The sequence below is a fragment of the Amblyraja radiata genome, chromosome 30 (assembly GCF_010909765.2).
Source record: "Amblyraja radiata isolate CabotCenter1 chromosome 30, sAmbRad1.1.pri, whole genome shotgun sequence".
Taxonomy (NCBI): Eukaryota; Metazoa; Chordata; class Chondrichthyes; order Rajiformes; family Rajidae; genus Amblyraja; species Amblyraja radiata.
The window spans coordinates 2,624,576-2,635,101 of NC_045985.1; the positions used below are offsets into that span (position 1 = coordinate 2,624,576).

Consider the following 10,526-nt stretch of genomic DNA (forward strand, 5'->3'; position numbering starts at 1 on the left):
TGGAGTTCTGTGTAAGAAGGAACTGCAGATGCTGGTTTAAACCAAAGATAGACACAAAAAGCTGGAGTAACTCAACGGGACAGGCAGCATCTCTGGAGACAAAGAATGGGTGACATTTCGGGTCGAAATCCGTATTCTGAAGAAGGGTCTTGACCCAAAACGTCACCCCTTCCTTCTCTCAAGAGATGCTGCCTGTCCCGCTGAGTTACTCCAGCTTTTTGTGTCTATCTTTGCATTGAGTTCCATCCTCTGAGTTATGGCGTCATACTCATGAACATTCCATGTGCTTTCCCCCATCGTTCTACATCTCTGCGGCAATATCCGCTTTCTGGCTGCATGACACTGGTGATAAGAGTTGGGAAATGGGAATTATCAGAATGTTGTAGGAATTTGGTGAAATTCCCGCTGTCGGGATGAGGACGGTCCATCTCAGTCAATTGAGATTTGTGTTTTATTTCTTTCAGGAGGAAGCTGGTCGCAAGCAAAGGTAGGACATACTCTTGATGGAAACATTGTAAGTTTTTGTTGAACAGCCCAATATATTTCTAATGTTCAGTTTATAACCAGCTGTTAAATATTTGCAGGGTTCGTGATGAAGCCAAACCACTGTCAGCGGTAGATGATAACTTGCTGATTGAAAAATTTGAAAATCCTTTTTTGTACAACACGGTATTGGCAGAAACACCTGATGCCATCAAGCAAGGTAAAGCTTATACCTTTTCCATTGTTCTTGTTTCTGACATCTTTAAGTTATGCGTAGATGCAAACATTAATGATATTTTGGACTGAAGGGAAATTGAAGATTTGATCTTCCACCAAACACAGCTGCAGAAAAGCATCACAGACAGAGTGTGATGTTGCACAGAAACAGGCTCTTTGACTCAACATGACCCTGCCAACCAAGTTGCCCAACCAAGCTAGACCCACTTGCCTGAGTCTGACTCATATTCTTCCAAGTCTTTCTTATTCACGTCTCTACCCAACTGTCTGTAAAATGTCATCATTGTAGCTGCCTTGTCCACTTCCTCTGTCAGTTCGTTCCATACATACACTACGCATTGACTGAAAAAACTACTCCTTTTTACTGTTTCCACTCTCACCTTACACTGATGCACTCTGAGTTTAGACTCTCCTACCTTGTGTAAAATACTGTGGCTATTCACCTTATCTGTGCACCTTATATAGATCTCATACAAGGCCTATAAAAGCATTCTGATGGGCTCCAAAGACAAATGTCCCTGCCTGCCCAAGTCTCCTTATAACCCAGCCCTACAGACCTGATGAAATTATTTTAAATCCTTTACCACCCTCTCCAATATACAAACAACCTCATTGTGTCAAACGCTGTATTTAATATCCTGACCTATAAAGCATGAGTGACAAACACATTCTTCACCACCCTGCCTGTCACTGTTGCATCTTCCATGGCACTGTGTACCTGCAGCCCGAGATCTCTCAGTTCTATAAAGTTCCCCGTTTACTGTGTATGTCCTGCCCAGGTTTGTCTCAGCAAAGTGCATCACCTCACCTTCACATGAATAAATCCCACCTGCCGTTCCTGAGCCCATTGGCCCAGTTCACAGGGATCCCATTTACTCTCAGATAACTTTCTTCACTCTCCACAATGTCACCAATTTTAGTTCCATCTGCAAACTGACTAACCGTGCAACCTACATACACACCCAATCGTGTATATAAATAAGGAACAACAGTGGACTCTGTCTCCAGTCTGAAAAACAACCCTCTACCAACATCCTCTGTCTGCGACCTTCAGGTAAATGTTGTATTCCATCGGCTAGTTCACCCCGGATTCCATGAGATCCAACCTTCCAGAGCGGCCTCTCATGCGGTGTGTAGAAGTTGCATCTCTCAGAGGGCAGTGAATATCTGGGATGTTGTGCCCAAGACGGTGGTGAAAAGCTGAGTTATTGGATATCTGCAACTTGGCTAAAAATACATATTTGATAGATGGAAAAATTAAGATTATGGGAAACTCACACAGAAGAGGAATTGGTGCCAGCTTAGATCAGCCATGATCACATTGAATGGAGGGGCAAGCCTGAGGAGCGGATCCTAATCCTGCTCCTGTTTTCTTGTGTTCCTATGCTCCTGTGTACTGATAAATTGACAGACTTGACACAGAGGAAATGCAGCAAAGATTAACAATACTTGTTCTTGGGACAATGAGTTTGCTGTGCGGGGTGAGAGTGAGTAGACTAGGCCTGTGTACTCGAGAGTTTGTGTGTATTGGAGGAGATCTCAGTGAAACACAAGTTCTTACAGGGCTCAGTGGGCTGGATGCAGGGAGGATGTTTCCCCTGTCTGAGGGGTCTAGAGAACGGGCACCCTCTCAGAATGTGGGCTGCACCATGTAGGACAGAGATAAGGAGACATTACTGCACACAGACCGGGGAACCTTTGGAATTCCCTGGACCGGTGGCTGTGGAGACTCAGTCATTCAGTGCTCTTGGAGCCGAGAGCCATGGTTGTACATTACGGTATCTGGCCCTTCAGCCCATCGTGTCCATGGCCACCTTTTCCCATCTATACTAATCGATTTGCCCACATTACATCGGTATCCTTCTACACCTAATGTATTTAAGTGCCTCTAATATAGTGATTGTATCTCACTCCACCACCTCCTCTGTTGCATGTTCCAGATATCACCCACTCTCAGTGTAAAGAAAACTTACCTCAGATCCACTTTAAAATTCCCTGCTCTCATGATAAACCTGCACTCTCTTGATCTGATATCCCTGAACGCGAATACGATTTTGATAATCTACCCGATATCCTGCTGCAGACTTTGATAACCTTCCCTGCTATCCACAATTTCTGCGTCCTCCACAGACTTAGTAATCACACCTCCTGCATTCACATCCAAGCCATGAACATATAACATAAACAGCAAAGGTTGCAGCACCGATCTCTGCTGCATTCCACCAGTCACAGACCTCCAAGCAGAAAAATCATCCTTCTACCGCTACCTTCTACCTCCAACCACCAAGCCAATTGTGGATCCATTTCACCAGCTCGCCTTCGATCCCACCTGCCTTCACTTTCTGGACCAGCCTTACATGTGAAACATTATCAAGTCCCTCAGTGAAGTTCATATATTGGTTCACAATGAGATCAGTGTGTTCTTAGTTGTACATACCCATCAAATCCACCCGTGAATCCCCTCTCTTTCAGCGACCCTACAACCACAAGTCCCCACACATTCTGTCTAACACCCGATCATTCAACCTCTGCTTCCTGCCATGGCCCAAGCCACCCCTCCCTCTCTCTCACCCTCCACTCAAAGAAACAGGGGCAGGCCATCTGGCCCCTCATGTCTCCCCCCCATTCACTATGATCATGGCGACTCCACCCCACACCTCTACCTCCTTTTTAACAACCTCAAATTACCATTGGGGGTAATTGTTCATCAGCCAATGTAAGTAAGCATGCAGGTACAGCAGGCAGTGAAGAAAGCGAATGGCATGTTGGCCTTTATAACACGAGGAGTTGAGTATAGGAGCAGAGAGGTCCTTCTGCAGTTGTATAGGGCCCTAGTGAGACTGCACTTGGAGTATTGTGTGCAGTTTTGGTCCCCTAATTTGAGGAAGGACATTCTTGCTATTGAGGGAGTGCAGCGTAGGTTCACCAGGTTAATTCCCGGGATGGCGGGACTGTCATATGCTGAGAGAATGGAGTGGCTGGGCTTGTACACTCTGGAGTTTAGAAGGATGAGAGGGATGTTATTGAAACATATAAGATTATTAAGGTTTGGACACACTAGAGGCAGGAAACATGTTCCCGATGTTGGGGGAGTCCAGAACCAGGGGCCAGTTTAAGAATAAGGGGTAAGCCATTTAGAACTGAGGTGAGGAAACACTTTTTCTCACCGAGAGTTGTGAGTCTGTGGAATTCTCTGCCTCAGAGGGCGGTGGAGGCAGGTTCTCTGTATGCTTTCAAGAGAGAGCTAGATAGGGCTCTTAAAAATAGCGGAGTCAGGGGATATGGGGAGAAGGCAGGAACGGGGTACTGATTGGGGATGATCAGCCATGGTCACATTAAATGGCGGTGCTGGCTCGAAGGGCCGAATGGCCTACTCCTGCACCTATTGTCTATTGTCACTCGTTCTCCCCGTCCACCCTCCCCGCCTCACGAAACCCCCTCTTCATCCCTGGATAAAAATACCGGGAGTGTGACGTCTGTTGTCCATCCGATGTTGTTGTGGGTGAAACCCCGGGCAAGGTTTCAGTTGTCCGCCCGCCTGTGCCCGAGTCTCCCCCCGACCCCCGGGGACTCTCTGATTCTCTGCTTCTCCCCCCAGTCTCCGTCACCCTGGATGTGGAAACAGCGCATGCGTGGCTCGAGGTGTCTGAGGATCGGAAGAGGGTGAGATGGACCCTGACCCTGAGGAGTCTCCCTGACACCGGGAAGAGGTTTACAAACTGGGGGTGTGTGCTGGGATCGGAAGGATTCACATCTGGGAGACAAATGTCTAAAATTTCCTGATTTTAAATTCTCTGACAATAATCTTAGTGTCTGTAATAAGGTAAAATATCTAGGGCATATTATTACAGAACAAATGACAGATGATGAGGATATTTATAGGCAACGACGCATGCTGTATGTACAGGCGAATATTCTCTTGCGTAAATTTGGTGCGTGTACAGATGTGGTGAAGATGTCGCTATTTAGAGCATACTGCACACCACTCTACACTGCGCACCTGTGGTCGAACTATGGAAAAACAAGTTTGCAGAGACTAAAGGTGGCATATAACGATGCCATGAGAACACTGCTAAGGAAACCTAGATGGTGTAGTGCCAGTAATATGTTTGTGGCTGCAGGAGTCAGTACTTTAGAAGCTGTCCTAAGGAATCACATGTATAAATTCATTTGCAGGATAAATGACTCTAAAAATGTAATTATTGTGGCCTTGTCAAACATAAGGTTTAACACTACACGCTACGAATCCAAACTGTGGAGACACTGGTATAGTTGTCTCGTTGTAGGACATTGATCATTCTTTTAATCTGGATTTTTAACTCATGTATTGTGTTTAAAAAATATATAATTTATGATGCTTTTATAAGTGATAGACTAAGATTTTATATGTACTTTATGATATGTTTTAATATGCAATGCATTTTTAATGTAATGTTGCCCCTTGTCTGGACCTCGAGTCCATAATAAAGTTTATTATATTATTATTATTACTGGGAGGTGGAGGTGGCGGGGAGTCGGGGCTGGAATCTGGGAGTCGCCGCAGAGTCTGTGGAGAGGAAGAGACCGGTCCCACTGACCCCGGAGACTGGAGTCTGGAGCATCTGGCGGCTGGGTGACCGGTTTGATGCATTCACCTCCCCTCCATCCCCTCTCCCCGCCCGTCCCATCCCCGGGAGGGTGGGAGTTTATCTCAGTTACGAGTCCGGGACAGTTTCATTTTATGACGCGGACACCAAGTCCCATCTCCACACCTTCACTGGGAATAAATTCACGGAGAAACTTTATCCTTTCTTCGAGGCTTGGGATGAAAACCAGTGGCTGAGAATCTGCTCCGGTTCCGCTCCGGGTGTGTAAAAGGGTCGGGTCCCGGGACCGGCGTCAGGAGCGGGGCTCAGGGGCTGTGGGGCAGAAACCCGGTGGACAACAGGTCGGCGCTGAACGAACGGCTCCCATTTAATCCCCAAATTCCGCGTCGTGAAACAAACCCCAGTGAGCGCGGAAATAAAACCAGAGGGAATGTAAATGTGGGAAGAGTGAAATAAACAGCAACTGAAATCAGAGCTGTCTGTCTGTCTGTCTGTCGATCCGTTCATTTCAACGCGTTAACCGCGTCCGGCAACGGAACAGAAATTACTTTTGTGAAAATATAAAAGTTTGAAACAATCTCCCTTCCCGCGGGTTCAGCAGCAGCCGCGGGCGGCGGGTCCTGAGCTCCGGGCTCCCCGGGTCCCAAAGTCCGGCGACTTCGAGTTTCGGACCCTCATGATTGCCGAATCTTGTCCCTTGGGGAGGGGGTGGGGGGACGAGTGTCCCTCGAGACGAGCGATCGGGAGGGAGAGGCCGAGGGTACCCGGCGCGGTGTCTTCCCGCCCAGGGTTGCAGCCGGTGTGGAGTCCGGGAGCGGGGTGACAACGCACCGGGTACCCTCGGCCTCTCCCTCTCCCGCTTTATCGAACGCTTTCGCAAAGTTCAGGATTGCCAACTGTATAGATTTCCCCTTATCTAATGCTCTTGTGATGCCATCAATAGTGACAATAAGTTGTGTTTGCGTTGAACGTTTTGCTCTGAAGCCATGTTGTGAGGCCACTAGTCTCCCATTCTTTTTTAAATGGTCCATGATGTGAGAGTGTATGATGTGTTCCAAGATCTTACATGTAACACTGGTCAGTGAAACTAGTTTGTAATTCTCAGGCGCAGCCTTATTGCCCTTAAATATTGCACAGATGTTTGCTTCCTTCCACTGTTGTGGTAGTGACCCACAATCTATTGAGGACTGGTATAAATCTGTGAGTATGGGAGCTATTCTCGATGCGAGCATCTTTAGAAACCAACTGATCTGTGCCCGCTGCTTTGTTTGGCATTAGGTACATATCAGATCCGAAAATTGATCACATCTCGGGGAAATAGAAAATGGTTGTGCAAAGTCAAAACATAATTCCCGCAAGCTTGTATAGTTTGGATTTTGGAGAGTTTCATAGCCTGATGGATGTATGGTCGATGCAGTTTTCATACTCCTGTACCTGCTTCCCGATGTTAGCAGCAAGATGAGAGCGTGGCCAGGGTGGGGTGGGTCTCTGATGATGCCGACTGCCTTTATGAGACAGCGCCTCCTGTAAATCCCTCAGATTCCTATTGAATCGTTTCCCCTTCACCTTGAACCTATGTCTTCTGGTCCTCGATTCCCGTCCTCTGGGCAATAGACTCTGTGCGTCTACCTGATCTATTCCTCTCATTATTTTATACACCTCTATAAGATCAATACACCTCTAGAAGATCAGATGCCCACACAGATTTTGTCGGGGGAGGGAAAGGGGAAAGTGAGGGAGGGGTGGGGTGGGGAGATGACTGGAAATTTGAGCACACATTTCTGTCATCATCTCCCACCCCTCCCCAGTCACCCTGCTCCTTTCCCCTCTTCAACCCGCTCACCTCCCATCTCCAAGACCCCCATTTCCCTGTTATCCACCCCCCCCCCCCCCCCCCCCATCACCCCACCCATGTCTCCCTCCCTCCGGCTTTACATTTCACTCCTCCTCTTCTCTCCTCATCTGACATAATTTTGTCTCATTTTCACCTCTAGTCATTGTCACTTATTCCACCCACTGATCACCCCCTCACCTGTATCCACCCATCACTTAAGATCAACACAAAATGCTGGAGTAACTCAGCGGTCGAGACCCTTCTTCGATCCATCCCTTCTCTCCACAGATGCTGCCTGTCCCGCTGAGTTACTCCAGCTTTTTGTGTCTATCTTCGGTTTAAACCAGCATCTGCAGTTCCTTCTTCCACCAATCATTTGACAGGCATTACTCCCCCCCCCCCCACCCCACCCCCACCCCACACACACGCCTCTCTGTTCCAGCTTTCTCTCACTCCCCATGAGTCTGAAGGGTCGCCTGTCCATTCCCTCCACAGATGCTGCCCGACCCGCTGAGTTCCTCATTTTACTGACAATTGACCATTTCCGACTCAGCGGACAGCAGCAACGCGTGGGCCGAGCGGCCTCTCTCTCTGTCCCTGTCAGCAGCCGCAGCTGTCCCGCTGCCTTGCAGTCAGAGGGCCGCATCCTTCACCGTGTCCCGGTCACGTCTCCACTACGGGCGCCGGCTCCAGGCTTGTGGGGAAACCTCACCGAATCAAACGGCCCGCTGGGCTGGGGCAGAGAGAGGGAAGCGTCGGTGCAGGCGAGGGGTGGGTGGGGAGTGGGAAGTGTAAGGGAGGAAGGAAGACGGGAAGCCGGAGCCCTGGGAAAGTGAGAGGGGAGAGGGGGCGGGGAGAGGGGGCGGGAAGAGGGGCGGGAGAAGCGGGGAGAGGGGACGGGAAAAGCGGGGAGGGACGGGGAGAGGGGCGGGGAGGGGGGCGGGGAGAGGGACGGGAGAAGCGGGGCGGGATAAGCGGGGAGAGGGGCGGGAGAAGTGGGGAGGGGAGAGGGGCGGGAGAAGCGGGGAGAGGGGCGGGAGAAGCGGGGAGAGGGCGGGAGAAGCGGGGAGAGGGGACGGGGCGGAGCGGATGAGTCAGGGGTGGAGGAGATGTGTCAGTGGGGGAAGGGGAGAGAGAGAGGGATAGGAGGTGAGAAAGAGAGGAGATGGCACAAAGCTGGGTGGCAGTGTGAACTGCGAGGAGGATGCTACGAGGATGAAGGGTGACTTGGACAGGTTGGGGGAGTGGACAGACACATGGCAGATGCAGTTTAATGTCTAACTGACTCCTCCCTCATGTGAGATTCGTTGGGAGCGGCCAGGACACTGAACACTCAACACTTGCAGCCAAATAACATTCAAACCCCGAGACGGCAGCGCGCGCAGTGGAAAACACTTTGAACCAGGAAGTGGAGATAAAATGGCTGCAAAAGACCAGGTCGAGAGTTGGACCGAGGAGGCAATTTGTCCCATCTGCCTGGATTTCTTCACCGATCCGGTGTCACTGGAGTGCGGGCACTACTTCTGCCGCTCCTGTATCACACAGAGTTGGGACAGGGAGGAGAGAAACTCATGCCCGGAATGTAGAGAGGAATTTATAGACCGCATCCTCAGGGTTAGTCGGGCCTTGGCGAGACTGTCTGAGAAAGCTCGAACACTGAGCCTGAATCAGACAGAGAAGGAAAGTAAACTTCAGTGCGAGAAACATCAGGAAGAACTGAAGCTGTTTTGTGAAACAGACAAGAAGCTGATCTGTTTGGTTTGTGCAGCTGGGCGGGAACACAAGTCTCACAGCTTCATGCCGGTAGATGAAGCTGTTGAAATCTACAAGGTAAAAGCAAACCGATTCTGATCACATCATCGTGTCATGTCGTGTTCATTTTCTGACATATGTATTCTCTGATCTGAATCCCAACCCCAGGGTCAGGTGAAATCTACCTTCGAATCTCTCACAGAAAAGGAATCAGACATCCAGGAAGAGGAGCAGCAACAGAAAGCGAACATTTCTGGAGTTCAGGTTTGTACTGCCGATTTAATGTTCTTGTGTAGATTTCATCCCTGTGATGTGTGCAATAATTTGGCACCACTACATAGGAATGTTACAACATTTAGAGATTTAAAAAATCAAGCCTGTAAGTTATCCCATCAGATAAAGCATAAAAAGAACTTTCATTTGACACCTAATTCACTTTCATAGCTTCAGTATTAAAAAAAGTTATGGTCATTTTCATACTCGGAAATTAGCATCTTTGTGTTATTGCTTTTCCATTGACTTAACACAAAAGCTGTGATCGAGGACAGTCAGTTTACATTAAAGCCCATAACTTTCTTAAAAATTAAGAGAACTGAATGGAATTTTTAGTTATTATAGATGGGAGTATTCTGAAACAAATGATACATCGTACTTGGATGGCCTGATATTAAAGTATATAATTAGTTAATTACCTAATTAAGTAGCTAAATACAAAATTACCCGTTGTGACGGTATTGTAGTAAACACCCAGACTGCCTTGAAAATTCAAAAATATGAGTATTCTCAAGATCAGAACTTTAATATTATTGTAACATTAAAACAAATAGTCAATACCCCCCCACTCCCCAAATAATTCATATTTATCAGTGACATCAAATCAATTACATTCATCTAAATTCAATTACTAGATCTAAACATCTATCTATAAATAATTGTTTAAATAGCCAAAGTAACCAAATAACAAACTGATCCCATTCACACAAGAATTCACAATATAACATGATTTTTAAATCTCAGTCGTGAAATTCTATGCCAAATGGAAGGAATTGAATGTTTAATTCCCATAAATTTTCCTATGTTGGATATAACACTGCAGCAGACAAGGGACGTTTTGCACAGACATTTGTTCCAAATGCAGAAACATCCACTCTCAAGATAATCAAAATTATTATTTTTTGCTCAAATATGTCATAAGAACATCTACATTTTCTATATTTAGTGTTATTGTCTATCCATGATCAATATTTTCATACTAAATATCTCACTAAACTTTACTGTGGAAGTTTTCAGTTATTTAGTATGATCACGGATAAAAAATAACACAAAATATAGATGATTTAAGCATGACTCTTATGACATGATTGTGTAAACAAATAATACATTTGATTATCTTGAGAGTAGCAGTTTCTGGATTGTGACCGATTGGCATGTGGTCGCTGCCGTGATTTAAGCCCCGATAGGCAGGCAAGGCAAGGCACGGCCAATATCGCATCGGGACCTAAATGAAAATCAGATATTTCGCATCATCTGATTACAATGACACCAAAAGCAAGATAAGATGGGAAATAGACGACATACCTTTTGTTTTGTCCCGCACTTGCGATCCGTGATGTTGAAGGTGTTGAAGGCATTAG

At 47.1% G+C, this 10,526-nt stretch overlaps 1 long non-coding RNA gene across 1 annotated transcript; it reads left to right on the plus strand.

The window, feature by feature from the left end:
- Positions 1-446: 446 nt before the first annotated feature.
- On the plus strand, positions 447-4,363 carry LOC116990100. Its single transcript, XR_004416414.1, has 3 exons — positions 447-487; positions 585-703; positions 4,319-4,363. It is a non-coding gene; the product is annotated as an uncharacterized LOC116990100 (long non-coding RNA).
- The last annotated feature ends 6,163 nt before the right edge of the window (positions 4,364-10,526 follow it).